A 22,356-nucleotide genomic window follows, 5' to 3' on the forward strand; every position below is an offset into this window, starting at 1 on the left:
CAGCATTCTACCTCTACCTCTGAGCTACACCCAAAGCTCCCTCCTCCTTTTTTTTTTTTTTTTGAAACAAGGTCTCACTAAGTTGCAGAGAGTCTCATTATGTTGTTGAGGCTGTCCTCAAACCTGTGATCCTCCTGTCTCAGCCTTCCACGGACTAGGATTACAAGCATAAACCCAAACACCTGGCTTGCAAACTCTTATTAATAGGCAAAGAAAAGAACAATCCTATTCACAGTCTCAGATATATTACTGCGAAAGTAGGGCACTGATAATGTTCTTCAAAGCACTGGCACAGGTCAGTCTCGTGGTTAAAGAAGATGGAACCACTTTACTCTGGTATCATGGAGGATGGGGGGGGGTAAAATCCTGCAGCAGCATTTCCTTGCACTAATATAAGATTAGACGGGTCAGAAGCGAAGCCTCCGACACCTGCTCCTTGGTTGCCACCATTTATTTTCAAAGTGCTATTTTAATGGGCCCTGTGGTTGCGTGCAGCCTAGCATGCATGCAGCCTTGGGTTTGATCCCCAGCAACCGCACACGCACACGCACAGAGCTTTCAACCATTGCTAGAGAAGGACTTTTTTTGATGATGGAGATATGAAAATGAGGTCAAGAAGGGTTTCCAGAGAAACAGACTGGTGGCTTTGTTCTTAAATGAATCAGCGGTGATCCTTCCTCTCTGCTCTGCCTTCTCTTTACTTCAAACTCCCCCCTCCCCAAGGCTGCCTTGCAAAGCCCCCTTTTCCCGTGGTCTCTTGTAGCTGTGCTGTCTGGACCTCTCATCTGGCACGCAGCTACGTCCACTGTGACGTGACCTGGACACTTCCTGCCAGGTGTTAATGGAGACACACTCTGCGCACCTCCTCACTAGAGCCCAAACTCGCCAAGGGCAAGGACTCCCATTTGTTCTGTGTGCAACAGTTATCCACAGGCGATAGCACAAACAAAGACCTGTTATTACAAAATAAAAACGAGGGGAAACCGCACACCGAAGCCTGCGATGCACGCTTCCTACAACATGGGCTAAACCCTAGCCCACAAGGCATTTTCTCAGGGAGCGCTTCCTCCACGCTGGCCCCCTGGAAGGCCGGCAGACGCTCTGTTCTTATCTGTTCCGTGATCAGCAAAGGCATTTTAAAAGGTGTGAAACAATTACAAAATGCTGAGCACACCCCCCCCCCTTAAACATTTACCAAACTTCTCCCCATTCAGAGACAAGGAGGGATATTTTTTCTAGTCTTGGAAGGCAATTCACAGATACATTTAATCTAAGAAATTCAGACACAGAAAACTTTTCCAGCAGTGGGAAGAAGAGTAACATGATCTTAGGACTTTATTCTAGGGGCATTCTTATTCACAGCTGAAGAACAGAATGTACCCTCAAGTTCAAAGTTCTTCCCTTGGCTCTCAGCAAGGTTTCAGCCTTTAGGACATGGACTCTACAGAGCAATTCCTTAACAACTGGAGAGGAGGGTTTACTGCTGTAGAGAACCATTCTATCTTAAAGGTGCCGAGTTAATTGCCATTTGTAACCCAAGGACAGCACTGGTGGCAGGTTTTGCTTAAAGGAGCCATGAGGCCCCTTGCTGCTGAGCAAGGCCAGGCTGCTGCACATGGACTTAGAACTTGGCTCCATAAACAACTCTGCTGACAGTAACTAATTAACGCCCACAAGACTGCAATGAAGTAAGGGGAAAGAAGCACCCCTGTGGATTGTCTGTGTGTGACTGGTTTCACTCGAGAATGACTGCTCTTCATGCTTCCAGACAGCTGAAAAGCAGCTGACTCAATGGCTCTACAAATATTTAATGAGTGCCGTTAGATTGTTAGGAAAAGGACAGTGACCGAGACAGCTCTGACCCCTGTCCTGACACTTAAAAGGTACCGGTGGGTCAGCCATGTCTGAAGAGCAGGCGCTAGGCATAGCACAGTCTGGAGACAGCCGCCTGGGTTCAGACCCCGGCACTGCCACCTCCCAGCTGTGTGATTTGGGGCAACTTAATCTTTTGTGCCTTCGTTTCCTAAACTGTAGAATGAGGCTGACTATAGTATCTCCCCCGTGTGAGTAAAAGAATCCACTCATGTAAGATGCTTAGAACAGTCACACAGTAAATACTGCTGGGCCGTCAATCAGAGTCCCTTAGGTGCTCATGGGCAGTGAGACCCCCTCGCCACACCTCGCAGCTCCGCTGCCTTCCATTTTGGATGGAGTCACACGCCATAACGATACTGCGTGTCCTGGGATTTCTAAGGAACTCTGAACTCTTCTGGAATGTTTGGGGGATGCTGGTCGTAGACGTTATTGTCCATTCTAGTCTTAATATATATCAGACATAACCATGTCTACATGCATTTCTTGTGCTCCTAGCAGGTAGCAAATGGTAGACACTCAATACACTTATTTACTACGGTGGTTAGACCTACATTTTCTTTAACTTTCTGATGGTGCAAAAGCAATTTGCATTCAGTAGAAACTGTATTTCAAATTTGGAATTCTGATCTTTTCCCGGACTAGTGATATTCAGTATGATAGTCTTTCTTCACGCTGGGCAGTGGCGCTATAGTTCTCAGAAAGCCCCCAGTGTACTGCGTTGCTAAGCTAGGCTGGGTTTATCTGGATGTCTTCCCATCCTAAGCCGAGAAGAATCTGTGAGTAGAGGTGGCTGAGTGGCTAAAGGCCGCAGGGCTGGCTACTCTAGTCTACTGCTCTTAAAACCCTCCCTGCAGCCGGGCGTGGTGGCGCACGCTTGTAATCCCAACATTCGGGAGGCTGAGACATGAGGACCGCAGTTCACGGATAGCCTCAGCTACTTAGCGAGGCCCTCCGCAACTTAGGGAGGCCCTGTTTCAAAGTAAATAATAATAAAAAATAGGGCAGGGGGTGTTGTAGCTCGGAGGTCGAATGCCTCTGGGTTCCATCCCCAGACCCTGCAGCCTTTCAAGGGAGCATGTTGATGCATTTATTAAGAGGACAGAATGATATACAACAGCATTGTTTGAGTCCATGTAACTACCTATGAGTAAGCCAATGTAATTATAAATAACTATCAAATTAAGAAGCACATACAAAAGCCAGTTGTGTTCTCTTAAAATGGTTGGTAATAGAGATCTTATTTATAACTTAAGACTTAGAAACCCTTCTTGGCCTCATTTTCATATTCCCATCATCACTTCTACTCTATCTTAATCATTAGTGATAAAATTACAGTCTTACAAGTGTTGCAATTATCAGTTATGATGTGATTATCTGTCCACTTGTCACAATCCCCATTAGGCAAAGATCTTCGTGCGGGAACCTCTGAGGTTGCCATTGGCATGTCCAGAGAGCCCAGAGCTGTGACAACAGACTGCTGATTGCCGAGTGCAAACCACGAACGAGTGAATGGATGGATGGATGGATGGATGGATGGATGGATGGGTGCCGTCATGCCATTTCCAGTTTCCTATCAGTGAGTCAGTAAGTCTGGGTGCATCCCATAATCATCCATGAGCTTAAAAAATACAAACCTCTGTGACCTACCCCTAGAAATTCTAATTTAGTACTCTAGTGGCTGAGAAATTTGTCGTGTGTGTGTGTGTGTGTGTTACTAGGGATGGAACCCAAGGGCAGACATTCTACCTCTGAGTGACACCTTGAGCCCTATTTTTAATTTTTTTTAATTTTTTTTAATTTTTTTTATTTTTTGGTGGTACTGGGTGTGGAACCCAGGGCGTTTCTACCACCGGGCTATACTCCCAGACCTATTTTATACTTTATTTGGAAACAGGGTCTCACTAAGTGGCTGAAAGCCTCACTCAGTAGCTGAGGCTGGCTTTGAACCTGTGTGATCCTTCTGTCTCAGCCTCCCAAGCGCTGGGATTACAGGGTCTCACTGAGTTGCAAAGGACCTAAGTAGATGAGGCTGTCGGTAAACCGCAATCTCCTGTCTCAGCCTCCCAAATGCTGGGATTACTAGAGTGCACCACCACGCCCGGCAAAATTTGTCTTTTTGAAACTCTCCTTAGATAACTCTGAGAAGCAACCTGCACTGGGAAGCACTGCTATCAAATGGACTTTAGGACTAAAAAAGAAAAAGAAAATCCCTTGCAGCTTCTGATATTTTATCACCCCGACAGGATCTATGTATTGTATTACACTGACCGAACATGGACTACAACAGTGGTCTCAAGGACAAGAGCTATTTTTTTTATTCCAACAAATTCGGTTACAATTCCTTGTTGGCTCTAATTTCACCAGCCCAGGGTGAGGGGGACTCATTTCAAACCATCTCTCAAGATGAAATGAAACCGCTAAGTAGAGACCAATTCTCATATGTTTCAAACACTGCGTCACAAAGGCCACATCATAATAAGCCAACGCTCCTTAGGGAGTGCCAGGTCTTCCCCCACTCTGGCACGCCGTTATAAAAATGACAGTCAAAAGGATCTGTCACCTGTAAAGCTCCGTGAGGGCAGGGATGGCTCTGTCTTGCTCCCTTAATCCCTAGTCCCTCGCAGCTGTTACTGCTGTACAGAAGGAATTTAGTAAGTACTTGTCCAATCACACTGCTCTGGGCCAGGACGTGGCTGGGCTGCACGGCCCAATCGTGGCACCTGCTTGGCACAGTCAAGTGTGCGCGTTCCTTGGAAGGAGACGAGGCAGGTGACAGAAGGATGTGGGTTGGCAGACATGGGCTCTAAGCTGGGCCACTTCAGCTGGGCATGGTGGTGCACGCTTGTAATCCCTGCACTTGGGAAACTGAGACAGGAGGATCGCACAGGTTCGAAGCCAGCCTCAGCTACTTAGTGAAGCTCTCAGCAACTTAGTGAGACCCTGTTTTAAAATAAAATACAAAATAGGTCTGGGAGTATAGCCCGGAGGTAGAAAGCCTCTGGGTTCCACTCCCAGTACCACAAAAAAATAAAATAAAATAAGATAAAAAAATAAGCTGGGCCATTTTCTATTAGGCTCATTATGAGATTGGAAGATCTCCAGCCTTCTTCAAGTGAGTTTTTTGTTGTTGTTTGTTTGTAGTACGTACTAAAGATGGAACCTAGGGGCATTCTATCTCTGAGCTATACCTCAGCCCTATTTTATTCTTTATTTTGAAACAGAGTCTCGCTAAGGTGCAGAGGGCCTCACTAAGTTACTGGAGCTGTCCTTGAACCTGAGATTCTTGTGTCTCCGCCTGCAAGTACTAGATGACAGGTGTGTGCCACCAGGCCCGGCTCTTCAAGTGAATTTGAAATCTACGGGAGGCCACTCTATGAAGGTCCCAATGACACCCTCCCCCAGTCTGTGCACTCTCCTGTCCCCTCACTGACCCGGGGTTGTGTGTGTGACAACAGAACATAGCCAACGGATGTATGCTACTTGTGGGCTTAGGTGATAAGATACCGTGGTTTCCCATCTTGGTCAGTAGCCGTGTTTGTTTCTGGATCATGAGCTCCAGGGATGCCGGCTGTCATGGTATGGGCGGTCCTACAGAGGGGCCAATGTGGGGGGAAACTGAGGCGTTCTGCCGAGGACCTCCCAAGCAAGCTTAGCAGCAGATCCTGTGGCCCCACCAGCTCAGGCCAAGGGCTGCACCTGCCTGAGACCCTGAGCCAGATCAACCCCGCTACGCCTCTGGGGACTCCTGACCCTCAGGAACTTTGCAAGACAATAAGTGTTTGTGTTTTAAGCTGTGAAAATTGGGGACAACTTCTTCCTAATAGAGAAAGGGCTTAGAAATTATGCAGCTGGGGCGGGAGGAAGTTCTTTTCGTATGTGTTGGGGAGTACTGGGGATTTTGTGTGCGTGTGTGGTAGTGGGTATTCTACCTCCAAACTAAACCTCCAGTCCTTTTTTTTTTTGGAGGTATTCTACCTCCAAACTAAACCTCCAGTCCTTTTTTTTTTTTTTTTTGGTGGTACTGGAGGTTTAACCGAGGGCATTCTGTCTCTGAGCCACACCCTATTTTTATTCTTTATTTTGATAGAGTCTCACTAAGTTGTGCAGGGCCTCACTAAGTAGCTGAGGCTGGCTGCGAACCTTGGATCTGGCCTGTCTCAGCCTCCAAATCCGGGGATTACAAGCATGTACCACCATGCCTGGCTTGGTTTTTTATTTTTGAAACAGGGTCTCACTACACTGCTGAGGCTGTCGTCAGACCTGCCATCGGACATCCTGTCTCAGCCTCCATCACACTGGGATTACAGGCATGTGCTGCTGCGCCCAGCTAGGAAGAGGTTCTTGAGAGCCAACTCTGGCCTTGCTGGCTTCCTTTTGCTGTCTGCACATAACAAGGGCACCAGCCACAATCATGGTTTAGTGACATATAAATGTCTCCCCCATTTAACTGAAAATAGGAAAAGAAACAAAAAAAAAAAGTATAAGATTTGGTTATGAAGACAACACTTTTATTACTAGTCTGAGACAAGGGACCTAACATTTATTATCTAACTGGATGCCTACTTTAAAAGACTCTCGAGTAACTTGGTCAAACAAAAAGTAAATAGGGCCATTTGTTAACTCCAAGTTTATATGACAGAGTGGCCAATGGTCCTGGTTTTTCAGGCTTCCTGAAGTAAGAGTGTCAGTGCTGAAACCAGGGCATTTCCTAGCACCACGGAAGAACTCAGTGGATCCCAGGGTTAAGCTCCTTAATTTGAAGTTGGCCCAAACCTTGTGCTATTTGCAAGACACAACACAGCTGACTTTTTAAAAGTACATTTAACGCTATCACTTAGTAGCTTAGGATCTGCAATGAATTTTGAAATGTCACCTAATAAAATGAAAGCCATAAATCTCTCATTTTTAATCTTACAGTACCCAAGCAGGCTCTCAGAGGTTGTTACACTTTTTTTCTGTTAAGACAATTGCTATTCTTGTAATACATTTCACCAAGGGAAATTTTTAGCTTGAGATTCTGCAAATTTTTGTTTCAAAACAGCAATCGAATCCACAAAGGACACCAATAACTCCCCTGGGCTTCAGGTGGATGATGAGCTGGGCAATTCCCGTACTTGAGAACAAGCTGGGTGCTCTGGCAGGAGGGGTGGGCAGTCACCTCATTTCCTGTGGCTCTACAGAAGTCCACCAACCGGACTTCAACATAAATAGGGTCCCTGTGGCTGTCATAGCTAGAGGGTCAGTGAAGCGGAAGCAGCCACTGCTCAAATAGCTTGGCCCATTCTCTTTTAAAAAGAATATAGCCAGCCGGGCGTGGTGGCGAGCGCTTGTAATCCCTGCACTTGGGAGGCTGAGACAGGAGGACTGCGCAGGTTTGAAGCCAGCCTCAGCTACTTAGTGAGGCTCTCAGCAACTTAGTGAGACCCTGTTTCCAAATAAAATACAAAATAGGTCTGGGAGTATAGCCCGGAGGTAGAAAGCCCCTGGGTTCCACCCCCAGTACCAAAAAAAAAAAAAAAAAAAAAAGAATATAGCCACAACTGCTATATTCATAAAGACAGACAATAAGAAATGGTGGCCTGCACCTGAAATCTGAGTACTTGGGAGGCGGAGATGGGAGGATGGCAGGTTTGTGGCCAGCCTCAGCAATCTGTCAGTCCCTCTACAACTTAGTGAAACTCTCTTTTAAATAAAAAATAAAATAGGGCTAGAGGTGAGGCTCAGCGGCAAAATGCCCCTGGGTTCAATCCCAAGTAAAACACACACACACACACACACACACACACACACACACACACACACACACGTAAAGATATGGAGAAATTGTAATACTCATGACTGGTGGGACTGTCAAATGGAATGGAAACTAGTTTGGCAGATCCTCAAAAATGAACGAGAGCTTCCTATGACTGGCAATTCCACTTTTAGATATATACCCAAGGAAAATGAAAACATATGTCCATACAAAAACTACAAACAAATATTCACAGCAGCGTTCTAAGTAGTGGCTCCAGAGTGGAAACAACCCCAAATTCCTTCAACCCCGCAATAAATAAACAAAATATGGTATATGTGTTTACTGGAATATTATCAGCCATAAAAAGAATGAAGTACTGATCCTTACAACTACCTGGATGAACCTCAAAAAATTGTGTTTAGAAGTGAAGGTGCCACACCACAGAAGGCCACATCTTGCATGATTCTGTTTACATGAAATACTCAGAACAGGCAAATTATCACAAAGAAGAAAGTACAGCCTTTGGCCTTACCACCTGAACGTGCCCCGTCTTGTCTGATCTCGGCAGCTAGGCAGGGTTGGGCCCAGTGAGTGCCTGGATGGGAGAAAGCATAGGAGTGGATGCAAAGGGCTGGCAGAAGGGAAGGGAGGAATGAACGGGAGCTAGTATGAGTGTGGAATTTCTTTTTTAAGTGATTAAAATGCTTTGGAATTAGATAACACTTGAGAAATTAAAAATAAATTTTGCAAATGAGACAGGTGCTTATAAAAAGCAATTAACATTTTTGATACTCAAGCCCACTTCTAGCAATCCACATGAAGGAGATGAAAGCAGGTGTGTTGAGATTTAAAGATTATTAACAGCGATATTTATAATTACAGAAAAATGGAGGGGTGACCAGTGCATAACCAACTAGAAATAACCAGTGACAGAAATTACGTACAGACAGACAGATACTATGCTATCATTAAAATGAAGTTACTGAACACTGATTCTGGAGAAATGAAAACATATGTCCATGCAAACATGTCACAGCAGCTTTATTTATAGTAGCCCCAAACTGGAGCAACCAAGATATTCTTCAACAGGTAGTTAAACAAACTGGCACATCCAACCATGAACAATACTCACCAATAAAACAGAACAAATGACTGATACACACCGCAGCTTGGCTGGCTCTCCAGAGATTTAAACTGGGTGAAAAAACCAATCTGCTTATATAACATTTTTAAATGATCAAAGTCCAAAGACAGAGAAGGGACTGGTGGTTTGCAGGGTTAGAGATGGTGTGAGGCAGGGGAAGAGGATGTGGCAATCAAGTCAAACAGGTGCGGACAGCAACCGTTCCCTACCAGAGCACATTAACAGCAACATCCTGGTTGCAATACGGGGCTACATTTCTGCAGGATGTTACCAGCAGGGGAAAAAGGGCAAAGGGTATTCAGGATCTTGGTGTTATTTCTAACAACTGCATAGAAATCTGTAATTCTCTCTCAAAAAAAGTAGAATTTTTAAAAATCTACAACAGTGAAGATAACCAACAAACAAGACTCGGCATTTGATTTCAAAAACCCAACCAGCTTCTCTCAGCTAGGGAGTAATTTGGGATACCAGGGGGACTTCAGATAATGGAAGAGAAATTTCAGTGGAGCCAGGGAGGTCTGGGGGAAGGAAAGGGGAGGAGGAGGACACGGAGGGAACACCTCCTCAGACATCGTGTATACATGCGAGAACACCGACAAGGAGTGGGGTGGGAGCCGGGGGAAGCCCCCTAGTGCTGTGTGCATGGATGTCACCAGCACTATGAGGTGAAGCCATATGGCAGCAATACAAGCATATATGTATAAAACTCCCAACCAGCATCTGAGCCAGCGGACAGGGTGACTTTCAGGGAAGCTGTAATGTAAAGGAAGGCGTGTGCTGGAAAGGGACTCTCTGAACTGGGACTCCACTCCCCAGAGCTTAAGCTTTACCTAAATGCTGACACATCACGGCAGTCTCCCCGGGGTCCCTAGCAAACATTGATCTATCCAGACCACTCCTGCAGTGGGGAGAGTGCTGTGACCAGCCTCAGAGAGAGCCGCACCTCACACAGAGGCCAGACTTCAAAGAGAAAGAAACGCACAAAAACTGCCAAGCACAACACTAGCTCTGATGATTCAAAGCCATTTTGTGATCCTGAATTCTTTCCGAGTCAGAATTACATCTACAGGACTGTAGATGGCCACAGCCAAGTGGCTCTATACATCTCTGACTTATCCTCCATGTCTCCCTGACCCACAAGTTTCCTTGCAGTTTTCCTGTCTTGTAAATGAAACCCAAAAAGCCTCATCAACACTGTTAGCCATCCAGACTCCAGGTGTTTCTCATAATAAAAGAAAAGTTTAGTGCATTATAAAATAAAAACTGCTTTCTTCTATCTTTTGGAGCCTATTCTTCTCAACCCATTGAAAAACAAACAGGCTTCGGTTAAGGCGCCCTTTCAGGACACCGAGCAGGCTGCCACGGTGCAAGCTTTTAGCTGCCGGCCAACTCCCACAGCCCCACAGAGCACAGGGGCACGCTCCAGAAGAGGCGGGGAGTCTTCTGTAGTCCTCTGGAAATTCTCCAGCATGATCAGAACTCTTCCTGATTATGCCTTCCTCCTTTTTCACTAAGTACTACTTTCAACAAATGTGCCACTGTGTTTAAAACCCCAACAACTGTGAAAGGTAACATCCGAAGAATTCGGCCTGAAGGTGACTCCATTCCAGCCAAACTGCAAGGATTTTAGGCAAGTCATATTAATGCAACTGAATATTCTGTCTATTAAGAATGTCCTTCATTTTAGTTCCTCCTCAGTACCAATATTCAGTGCTAAGCCGTCATAAAGGGTGTTTTGCCATAACAAAACAAAGGAAGGAAAGCCAGTGATCAAATGAACACGAGGTCCACTAGATGCCTAACTACAGGCAGAACACCAAGGGAGAATCTCCACCAAGTCCCAAAGTGAAAATTAAGGGCACATTTAAGATGTAGCAGGAGGGAACCCTATTTGTGTATAGAAGCTGTAAGAAAAAGTCAGTCAGGTAAAAGCTTCAAAGGAAATAATTTAGAGTTGTAAAATGGTTTAACAGAGTGCCTTTACTGAACACTAAATGTATTTCAGTAGCTATGGCAGGTGTTGGGGATAGAGAATGGGGTTCCTTCCCTGAAGCTCAGAACTCTAGCTGTCACCCAGAGCTGGGACTCATATTTGTACCTTACTTCAAAACACAGAAATTCAGCACAAAACAAATCAACAATAGCCCCCCCCCCCACACACACACACATGTACACCCTTGAAAGGCAAGACTGTTTAGCTGATGAAGGTGGGGTACAGATATAAAATGGTATATGATATAATGTCCTACTTTGATTTGGAAAGCTATCACGTATTTTTCCTATGCTGATTCAAATGGAAAGTTATTTAAAGAAATGAGTGTGACTACAGAAGCAGTCACCTGTCTACAATGTACTGCGCCCTCCCCCAACGACTTCTGTCATATACACGAGCAATTTAATATATGACACCAGGCTGGAAAAAAAAAGTAAAGGACAGTGTCTTTAGTAGCTTGGGCTGCAATATCTGAACACCACGGGCCAGGTGACATAAGCGATATAGTCATAGCTCAGCGCTCTGGAGGCTGGTTCCCGGTGAGGGCCATCTTGCTGTGGGCTGCAGATAGCTGGACTCTCACTTGGGGGTGATGGGGTTGTTGTTCTCTCTTCCCCCTCTTATAATCATCCTAATCCTATCATGGGGGCTTCAATCTCGTGACCTCATCTAAACATAAATACCTCCCAAAGATCCCACTCTCCTGATTCCATCCCATTGGCTTCAACATATTGGGGGGGGGGGGCGGCACAAAGGTCCAGACCGTAATACAGAGGTAATTTTCCATTTAAGAGCTAAAAGGAATGACTATTTATGGTGTCTATCGAAAATTATCACTTTCTTAAAACCTAACGTGAACCATGCGTGATGGCACACACTTATAATCCTAGACTTGGAAGGCTGAGACAAGAGGATTGCAGGTTCAAGACCAGCCTCTACAACTTAGTAAGACCCTCTGCAAAGAATAAAATAGGGCTTGGAGTGTAGCTCAGAAATAGAAGGGCCCCTGGGTTCTATCCCCAGTACCACAAAAAGAAGAAGAAGAAGAAGAAGAAGAAGAAGAAGAAGAAGAAGAAGAAGAAGAAGAAGAAGAAGAAGAGGAGGAGGAGGAGGAGGAGGAGGAGGAGGAGGAGGAGGAGGAGGAGGAGGAGGAGGAGGAAGAGGAGGAGGAGGAGGAGGAGGAGGAGGAGGAGGAGGAGGCGGCGGCGGCGGCGGCAGCAGCTATGATGAGTAATTTTCCTTCAGTCAAGTTATTAAAAAACAATTTCCTCCTTATGAAAATATTATATTTCAAAGGAAATATTTTTTGTGGTACTGGGAATGGAACCCAGGGGCATTCTACCTTTAAGCTATACCCCCAGCCCTATTTTTTATTCTTTATTTTAAAACAGGGTCTTATTGAATTGCAAAGGGCTTCACTAAGTAGCTGAGGCTGTTCACAGACCAAGATCCTCCTGTCTCACCCTCCAAAATGCTGGGATTACAAGTGTACGCCACCCTGCCTGGCTCAGGTGTATTGTAAATTAATAATCTGCCTTTCCAAAATAATTTTTCTATAGAAATAATGTTAATAGTTCATAACCTTTTTTGGATCCCAAAGTAATTATAAAAATCTGATTAAAACAAAGGAGAACTGTTTCCTATTGGCTACAACAGATTTTCAGAGTCCCCCCAATCCTCAGAGTCCTCAGGGACCAAGGGAAGGATCCTCGCTGTCAGTGGCTGACAGAGCTGAAGACGAACCCTAAACCACTTAACTTAGAGTGAAGTGGCAGAAACAGGACTATCTACAGACTCTCACTACTTCTCACCTTTGTGTGTGTGTGTGTGTGTGTGTGTGTGTGTGTGTGTGTGTGTGTGGTACTGGGGATAGAACCCAGGCCTTCTATCCCCACACTGTATCCCCAGCACTATTTTATTTTTATTTTGAAACAGAGTCTCACTAGGTTGATAACAGCCTCGCTACTCGCTGAGGCTGTTCTTGAGTTTGCAATCGCCTTGTCTCAGCCTCCCAAGTACTGGGATTACAAGCCTGCGCCAACACATCCTGCTAATTCCATTTCTAAGTGGAAATATAACCTGTAATATGTACAATTTCAGTTAGGTCCTCTGACAGGCTATAACAGTATAGACTGACGTATGACCTTGGACACGCTGCTAAACTTACATAGAGCTCCATTTCCTGATCTATAAACATGAGAAGGAGGGTGCTGACACCCCCGGGGGTTGTTATGGGGATTGAGATTACAGAAAGCACTTGGCACAATGCATAACTACCTAAACTAGTGGCAGTTATTTTTATTATTTTCAGTATACAGTTATAAATAAACATTTCATGAACCATCATAGACACAGGATGAAACCAGTCCACAGAAAATGAATCCGCTTTCAAAGAGGGCAGAGTCTAGCAACAGAGGCCTATGTGCCGTTTCATCCACAGTTCCCGTGGTCCTGGTTACTGCCCATATCACTAGAACAGAAAGCTTATCTTTTGTTAAAACAGGTTTTGTCCTTTTTATCTTTAGTTCCTGACAGTTTCAGAACAGCTTCAGAAGAGCTTCAGAGTGATAAAGGTGAACCAAGTCTTCTATTATAATGTTGGGGGCACTTCGAGCCTCAGAAAGCAAACTTTCTCTCTGACCGACTCCTGCCTTCTTTCATCTCTTTTTTTTTTCTGCCAAAGGGCAGGTCACAGAAATTAGACTTTCTCTTCCCCAAGGCAGGTCAGGGAAACTAAAAACATACTCATCTTCCCTAGCCTGTATTCGAACTAACATAAAGAAATTTTCTGACTACCTGGTCCTGAGATCCCAAGTCCCCAGTCGCAGGAGTCCTGCTCATGCCCGGAAGGAAGGAATGTCACACACAGACCAAGAATCTGAACAGACTGGCCCTGCTGAGTTCCCCCACTCGGCCCACTGTCACAGATCACACCCTTTTGTCCAATCACACTTCTTCACAGCTGTCCAGGCTTCAACGATGCTTATGCAACGAAGTCTCCACAAACCCCCAAAGCGCAGGGTTCCAAGGGCTCTGGACAGTGAGCAGCGGGGGCTCACGGGAAGGTGAGCCAGAGCTCACCCACGCGCTGGACAGGTGGCACACCCAACTCCATGTGGACAGAGGCTCCTGTGCTGGGGCCCTTCCGGGCTTATCCTGTGAAACTCTTCCTCTATTTTTCTGTATCCAATATGCTGTTAGAAACACGTAAGTGTAGGACCAGGCATGTTGGCACACGATTACAAGTACTTGGGAGGCTGGGACAGGAGGATCGCAAGTTCGCAGCCAGCCTCAACTACTTAGTGAGACCCTCCACAACTTAGTGAGACCATTTCAAAATAAAGAATAAAACATAGGGCTGGGGAGTATCTCAGGGTAGAATGTCCCTGGGTTCAATCCCCAGTACCACACACACACACACACACACACACACACACACACACACACACAAAGTGTAATGTTTCTCTGAGTGCTGTGAGCAGCTCTAGCAAATTAATGGAACCCAAGGAAGCCTTGTGGGAACCCCATCTGCAGCTGGTTGGGGAGAAGTTTCAGAGGCTGGACTTACATCTGATGTCTGGGGGTGGGGTTAGCTTTATGAGGCCGCGCTCTCAAGCTGTGGGATCTAACCCTACTTCCAGGTGGAGAGTGTCAGAACTGAACTGAATTAGAGCACACCCAGCTGGTGTCTACTACGGAAGTGACTGCTTGCTTGGTTGTGGGGGCCAATCATATTGTTTAGAGAATAATGACAAGAAAAAAAAGTCTGTACGACTTTAATATAGACACAGCTTTCTTTTCTGAATATTTTCAACCCACAGTTGGTTGAATGCAAGGATATAAATGCGCGGACAGGGAAGACCGTCTCCACTCGGTGGGCCTCAGCAAACAAAGCCAGCAATGCTCCGGCCTGAACCACACGCTTCAGGAGGTTGAATTATTCAGCAAATTGCTATTGCCTTCACCAAATGGTCTGCTAACGACTCATTGCTGACAAGGAGCTTTCCAAAGTGCCTTCTCCCAGCCCATTTCCATCTCTCCAGGAGACTCTCATAACCATTCAGAACCTAACCAAGACCATTTCAAGTGTTCCCTTAAAAATAATGTTTTTTTAAATTTTGAAGTCCTTTCCTTTGAAGATCACAATGGATGGAATAGCAACTAACGCTAACTTGGTCTTTACCATCTGCCAGCCTTTCTACTATAAAGTTACAAGGATGATCCAACCCTTCATAGCAGACCTGCCACACCCGCCTTCCACAGCCGAGTACACGGAGGCAGAGCAGTTAAGGCTCCTTCCCAAGGTCACAGGGTAACGGCCAGAGCCTACTCTTTCAACCATATACCTACTGCCTTGTCAGACTAGGTTTCAGTGCAGTAATAAAATACCTGAGATTTCAACTTAAAAAAAGAAAGGCTTGCTTTTCATGGTGTCTATTTTTGTTTTATGTTTTTTGTTTTGTTTTTTGTGGTACTGGGGATGGACCCCAGGGGCATTCTACCTCTGAGCTACACCCCCTGCCCTATTTCTTATTCTTTATTTTGGTTCTCACTGAGTTGCAAAGGGCCTAAGTAGCTGAGGCTGTCCTCGAACTACAATCCTCCTGTCTCAGCCTCCCAAACGCTGGGATTACAAGCGTGCGCCACCACGCCTGGCTTTGGTTTTTTTAAACTTATTTTAAACTGCCACATAAAAAACGAAAGTCTGCCAGGCATGGTGACACATGCTTGTAATTCCAGTACTTAGGAGGCTGAGACAGGAGTTATCACTCAGGTTTGAAGCCAGCCTCAGCAGCTTAGTGAGGCTCTCAACAACTTAGACCCTGTTTTCAACTAAAACATAAAATAGGTCGGGAGGTTTAGCTTGGAGGTAGAATGCCCCTGGGCTCCATCCCCAGTACCCCCCCCACACACACACGTCTGACATATTAATGGGGTACCACATAATGCTTCAATACATAATATAATTTTTAAATCAGGTTAACCATATGAATCTCCTCAAACATTTATCATTTCAGGATGATAAAAACATTCAAATCCTTTTTTTCTGGCTTTTTGAAGTATACAGTCATTACAGTTTTCTTTTTTTTTCTTTTTCTTTTCTTTTTTTTTTTTTTTTTGGCGGTACTGGGGTTCCTGGAAGCCCTTCTATCTCCGGGCTACACTCCCAGACCTATTTTATATTTTTACTTGAAAACAGGGTCTCTTAAGCCAGCGCGGCTGGCTCCGAACCAGCACGATCCTCTTGTCTCCGCTGGGGGGATTACAAGCGTGCGCCACCACGCCCGGCAGTCATTACTGTTTTCTAAAATCACCCTCCTGTACACAGCACACTAGCCATTCTTATTATCTAACTTTGTACCCACTGATCAACCTCTCCCCAACCTCCCCTCCTGGCAATACCATTCTGATCTCAACTTTTATGAGATTACATTTTTTACACTGTTAATTCCAGTGGAATCGTGTGGTATTTGACTTTCTGTGTGAGGCTTATTTTAGTTAGCCAGTTCCATCCACGTTGTCACAAAAGACACATTTCATCCTCTTTAAAGACTGTGTAGTACCATAGTACCACTGTGTACCTGTTCCATGTTTTTAAAATTCATCCGATGGCAGACACTTTTGCTTCCATTTCTTGACTGTTATGATCAATACTGCAACAAGCAGGGCGCACGGGTATTGCTCTGAGATACTGACTGCGCCTCCTGTGGCGTACCCGCAAGTAGAACTCCTAAGGCCTGTGGCGGTGGGAAGGCGCCCTGGGCTCAGGCTTTGGGAGGTTTCGTCCATGGGGCGGGCCCGCGGCTTTGGGACGTGGAGACGGGAGAGCATGGAGAGGAAGCTGCTCCCCCCACGGAAGCTGAGGAAGAGACCTGAAGAGCCGGGCCCCACCACCCCTCAGGTCTAGCTTCCTCACGGGCCGCCTCCTAGGGGCCCAGCACCCCCACGGCCACAGGCCGGGGACCAAGCCTTTAACACTGGGGCCTCTGGAGAATATTTATCCAAAATAGCACTTCCCAAATTACAAGGAGTATAAAAAAGAAATGTTTATTTGTAAGAATTTGGAAACTAGTGAAAGAAGATTCATTTTGAAGTCAAATAATAAAGTAGCCAGAGTATAGCAGAGTCCCCATCATCCTTCTGCCATTTATATAAATGGTGCCCCGGGACAGTTAACCTTTGAAAGCCCTGGACACTTCATCTGAAAGATTCCCTTAATGGGAAAAACAAGAATACTGACCTAATCAGATGAGATGTTCGGGTGGAGCCTTTGTCATGGAGCTAGGTTATTATGTAACAAATAACATGTACAACATAAGTTTATTTCTTCTACTCTTTTCATATTGGTAAATTTTAACACTGTGGCAATTGTTTTCTTCATGACTGTAACTACAGTTCTGAAACAATATTTTTAATAAATGTAGCTATTCTTCCATTATTGGCCATTTAATATGTCTAAGTTTTTAGTTCTTAAATAATATTGAGATAAACATCTTTGTACATAAAGCCTTAGCTATATATTATTTTTCATGGGCGATATTCTTAGAAACTGGCCAGTTAGTCAGGTGTGGTGGCACACATTTGTAATCCTGAGAGACTGAGGCAGGAGGATCGCAAGTTTATGGCCAGCCTAAGCTACTCACTGAGGTCCTTTGCAACTCAGTGAGACTGTTTCAAAATAAAGACTAAAAAATAGGGCTGGAGGTGGAGCTTGGAGGTAGAATGCTGGGGATGTAGCTCGGAGGGGAGTTCAATCCCCAGTACCTCAAAAAAGAAAGAAGGAAGGGAGGGAGGGAGAAATTGGCTGGTTAGGTAAAGGGTCTAAATATGTAATTATATAAAATTCCTTTCCCAAACATTTTTAACCTATGAACCCCACCAGCAGGGTCTATCTATATGAGTAACCGACATAACAGCTCCCTGGCCAGGACAGGGTTATCCACATGAAGATTTTTTTTTTTTTCTGTACTGGAAATAGAACCTAAAGGCATTGTGCCTCCCAGCTACCCCAGCCCCAGCCCTATTTTTTATTCTGTATTTTCTTGAAACAAGGTCTCAATGAGTTGCGGAGGGCCTCCCTAAGTAGCTGAGGCTGTCTGCGAACTGTGATCCTCTAGTCTCTGCCTCCCGAATGCTGGGATTACAAGCTTGCGGCACCATGCCTAGCCAAAAAGGTTTCTTCAGTAATTTAGTCTAACATAAACTGCTTGGTGGGTATGTAAAAAATATGTCATATAGAAATCTCATTGGCTAAGTAAACATTTTATACAATAAAAATTTGTGTAAATAAAGAGCTATTACTAGTTAATGCTCAGAAAAAAATGAATCACACATTCTATGTCCTTGGCTTCCTAAAGGAATAACATATATACTATATATAATATAAATATACATAAATAATATATAAAATATATATTAAATAATATAAATTATATATTTATTTATTTATTTATTTGTGGTCCTGGGGTTGGGACCCAGGGGCCTCTACCTCTGGGCTATACCCTCGACCTATTTTATATCTTATTTTGAAACAGGAACCTTGTTGAGGCTGGCTTTGAACCTGTGCAATCCTCCTGTCTCAGCCTCCCAAGTACTAGGATTACAGGCATGCACCACCACGCCCGGCTTCTAGAAATAATTAACATAAACAGGCAATTGCTAATTGGTTACTTTAATTGAGAGATTCCCCCCCCCCAGGTCATTAGTAAATAGTACACGTGCATTCTACAAAAACGCTCTTTCAACCCAAAAAGTCTAGTTGTGTTTTAAACCGCTATAAATTATTACACAATCCATAAATAACAGTGATCCTTGAGAACAAGTATTGATTTTGGAAAACACAGTTCGAGCACTTGTTAAGTATGGATTTTGTTTGGGTATGGAGACTACTGCAGTTAAATCAGACACTGACTTTCCAAGCACAACCAAGAGAGCCCTATGGAACAAACGCAGCTGGGCGTGGTGACACACACTAGCAATCCCGGAATCCAGAGGATCGCGGCTGGAAGACAGCCTCAGCTCCTTGGCGAGGCCCTTCGCAACTCAGGGAGACCCTGTTTCAAAAATAAAAAGACTAAAAATTAGGGCTGGGGGTGTAGCTCTGAGGTAGAGTGCCCCTGGGTTCCATCCCCAGTACCACCAAAACAAAAAAAAAAAAAATTCAGTTCTGGTGACAGAAGGTCATAAAACTATAAGTGTGTGTGTGTGTGTGTGTGTGTGTGTGTGTGTGTGTGTGTCACACACACCAGCAATTAAACCCAGAGGGCATCTACCTCAGCCGTATTTTTATATTTAGAGACAGGGTCTCGCTGAGTTGCCCCCGCTAACTTCAAATCTACAACCCTCCTGTCTCAGACTCCCGAGTACTGGGATCACATACTTGCGCCATCATACCCAGTTATAAAACTATCTTTAAAAGAGCTAAATATCTCTCTACCCAAGAACTTGAAGTAAGAAGAACCTTTCGGTTGGTTTCTAAACTGTGTACATGACATTCTGTAGAGGATGAACCATTTTTGCTGCTAAGTAGCTGAGTCAGCCAAATTAGGTTATGTCATTAGTATTGCTGTAAATAAAGCCATATAAAACAGCTTGATTTTTCCAGTCCCATGTGGAGGCACTAAGTGAGCTGTTAGAAAAATATTTTGACTTTCCCTCAGAGAAATTTCATACGCGTGTCAAAGGACACCAGGAAGAATCCCTCAAGAGTCCTCAGTCCCCACGTTTGCAAAAGGAAATGCATGGGACACAGCAGCTTTCTTTCAGAATCCACCACTTCAACCCGGGACATCAAATCTTCCCAGCGACAGTGGCCCTGTCTTTGGGAATCAAGTCACACTGAAAGGAAGCCTTGGTCAGCAAAACGTCTGACAAGCACAGAGATAAGCCACCCAAGGCTTGAGAGGATGGAATGGCGCTAAGTCTGGCCCGATCTGTCCCAGCATTAAACAGATCTCCCAGCATTACAGATCGCTGCCTCACTAACGAGTCGAGAGGATTTTGTCATGAAGTGACAATGTCAGGACTGGAGACACCACCGCGAGCAGAAACGTACCAGGGGCGACAATCGTAAGAGCAGCTAATACTGGGCATGTGGTAGGTGCTAAGCACTTAGCATGCATCTCACATACACTGTCCAATGGTCTCAATAACCCTGGGTTATTTTCTCCCATTTACAGGAGAAACGGAGGCTCCCACTCTAGAATTTACAGAGACTCCCCCTGGTAGAAAATGAGGTTCAAACCAAGACTGCTGGCTCCACACCCAGAGCTCTTCACTTCCACTCAAGTTAGACCAGTTTACTCTTGTCTGGTAGGGAAAGAGGGAACTACCTCAAAACGGCAGCCTGCTGGCACCTGAGACACACTAGGTCCCAGTGGCACCCCACGCATTTGTGAGACGCGGTGTACGTCCAGGACCGTTTAACCCCAAGACAATGGCGTCCACACTGATGTGAGCGGGCCAGCCGGAGTTGAGTGACAAGCATGTGAGTTTCTCTTCCCCATTCAAATGAATCATTGGCAGACTTCGGTGACATGTGCATTTGTGAAGCTGCAGGCCTTGCCTAGAAATGACAAAAAGCAAACACTGGCAACATGGCTTCCGCAAGGCAGCTGGAAAAGTCTCAAGTAGGTGCTTCTGCTGTGTGTCCTGGGGGTAACGCAAAACGCAGACCGCGGAACAGACTGCTCAGCGCTCGTCCACCTCTAGAGCTAGGATGGATGATAGATTTCTCCCACATCCCTTTAAAATATGAGTCTGCTGCGATTAGCAGTGATAGCCAGGTGTGATGGTGCACGCCTGTGACCCCAGCACTTGGGAGGCTGAGACAGGAGGTTCAAGGCCAGCCTCAGCCACTGAGAGGTCCCTCAGCAACTTAGTGAGAGACCCTGTTTCAAAAGCAAAAAAAAAAATAGGGCTAGGGAGTAGTTTGGAGATAGGTTGCCCCTGGGTTCAACTCCAGTTACAAAACTGAGGTACAGAACTATATGGGTTCAAGTTATGGGGAACGTATATGGGTCTATTATAATAAGCTGGGGATAACTACCTAGTCTTAGAATAAAACAAAGGAATGCAATTATCATAAAAACAAAAAGAAAATCTCAACTTCTTCATCTGCAAAGCAGATAATGAATGAGAAGGATGCACTTGAGGTGTGAGGTAAGGGAGACTTCTCTGAAGGATGTGCAGCGATACAAAAAGCCCACAGAGATGCTGCTCTCTCGGCCGCAGGCAGCACAGATTGAGGCCAAGGACTCTTGGGGACACTGATCACCCGCTCCGTGCAGCCCAAAACAAGGCAGAAAAGCTCTCTGTTCAGGCCACCTGGTCTCCCTGGCCCCACGCCCTAGGCCTACTCTCTGGGGATACCCTACCCTACCAGTAAGCTCTTTTAGGAAGTTCAGTTCGTAACTTACCCTTCAAAATGCCACCCTTGATTTACTCCTCACCCACGCCACGTGTGCCGGGGTGTCCGACCCAAGTATATAACAACTGAGGGGAGAAGAGGGCAAAGGAGAATCACTTGAGCACTGTTCTTTAGTCTGAAACACGGTGTCTAAGTAAGCTAAGATACTCCTGTATCTTAGGCCAAATGGATGGCACCTACATCCCGATTCTAGTCTTAGGAAGGGCCTGTATCTGACCTAAGGCTTATGGGAAAGTATGAAGCTGGTGCCAGCTGTAGACGTTTATGCATGTCACATATGCAAGCACTCCTAGATACAGCAGGCCTGAAAGACTATACAACTGTCCAGTACAGCTGGTCACACGCACATGGAAAGTTAACAATACCACACTAGCACCCAACAAGAAAAAGCGGGCAGCCCAGGGGAGTGGGCTGCAGTGCTGAGGCCTTGGGCTGGGCTTCAGCAGAAATGGGCTTGTCCTGCCACTGAAGATGCCTGCTGGTAGGTGTGAGCAGGCCAAGAAACAGGAAGGGAAACTACTACCTAAGGGGTGGAGGTGAGGCGAGGCTACCAACCCAGGACAGCATCTGCCGCAGCCTTAGTTACCAGCCCGGTAACTGGCTGGCATTGTTAACGCTGCGCCTCACTAGAAAACCAAGTAGGCTACGACTTAAAGCACATCAAAGCACGTGGATGCTCCAGAAAATTTTGCTCAATGAATTAATTCCAGGCAGTGCATCAAGAAGACTTGATAAGAGTGGCATCTGGCCAGGTTATTAAGGCTTTGACAAGACAGAAGGCCTCGGAGGCAGAATGTTGGTGGGTATTTAGAGCCCAAGGCACAGAGTGAAGAGATTCAGAGGCATGTGCCTACAGAGACAGGAGGGCAGGGTGCCAGGATAGCCCCCGCCTCCGTATCCTGTGATGCCATCTCCCAAGTTCTTTATAAATACCTGCTTCTTCCCCCCTGCACCCCCTTCCCACACCAAGGCCATTTTCCTTCACACAGGTTAGAAACTGGCTTTCAGGCATCTGCTCTTAACCCTATCCACAGACACACGGCACCAGTTTCTCATGTGAATCCCAAACTGACCATCTGCTCCTGCCTAAAGCTGTTCCCCCTCCTGCTCGCTGAACATGGTCTACACCCCCTCCTGTGGCTGAGAGGCCCCTCATGCCTGGCCCACACCTAATTCCC

This window comes from Muscardinus avellanarius (assembly GCF_963383645.1).
Source record: "Muscardinus avellanarius genome assembly, chromosome: 8".
NCBI classification, from domain to species: domain Eukaryota; kingdom Metazoa; phylum Chordata; class Mammalia; order Rodentia; family Gliridae; genus Muscardinus; species Muscardinus avellanarius.